This window comes from Aplysia californica, unplaced genomic scaffold (assembly GCF_000002075.1).
Source record: "Aplysia californica isolate F4 #8 unplaced genomic scaffold, AplCal3.0 scaffold00360, whole genome shotgun sequence".
Taxonomy (NCBI): domain Eukaryota; kingdom Metazoa; phylum Mollusca; class Gastropoda; order Aplysiida; family Aplysiidae; genus Aplysia; species Aplysia californica.
In genome coordinates this window covers 287,381-288,106 of record NW_004797630.1, presented here as the reverse complement: position 1 = coordinate 288,106, position 726 = coordinate 287,381, and positions in this window count along the sequence as shown.

Genomic DNA, 726 nt, shown 5'->3' with positions numbered 1-726 from the left:
TATAATCATTGCAGCTTATGCACCTTATGTTTGGAACCGCCATGACCTTTTTATATTTTTTTAGTCTCAGTTTAGTCTCAGTTATTACATTAACAAACAACTGATAAAAATATGTGTATGATAAAAAGATTCAAAAGATTAAAAAAAAAACCCAACCATCCTTAATGGACGGAACGGAATTCTTCACTTGAGCATAGGCTGACACACCAAAATTGGCTTGAATAATTGTTCTCATTATTCTTTATAATCTTTCATCCTTTCAATAATTTAAAAGCAAAACATCAACAGCAACATAGAATAGTTATTGTAAATTGTACTCATTACAAGTGTGCAAATAAGGTATGAAATTTTTGTATCACATCAATCAATTTGCCTGTCAAGACCAAAAGACAGACTCTAAAATTTCTTGAAGCATAATTGAACCATTTCAAAATTGCAAGACATTTAAACGTGAGCCCCCCCCCCCCCAGCTGTTGTCACAATAAATTTTCAAGAACCTCAAGGACATATTAAACATCCAGATTCTATGTGGAACAGTCAAAAGCACCACATTGATTCTCGTAAACTGTGCTGAATGTACCATAAATACTAATAAATGCCCACTTAAAATACTATTCACACAGTTAAATAGGCAAGACACAGACATAAAATATTAATCAATTAATTGTCACAGTTGTCATTCTTTACAGAATGGATACAGGGCATTGCGAAGTTGGTGGCAGGGTA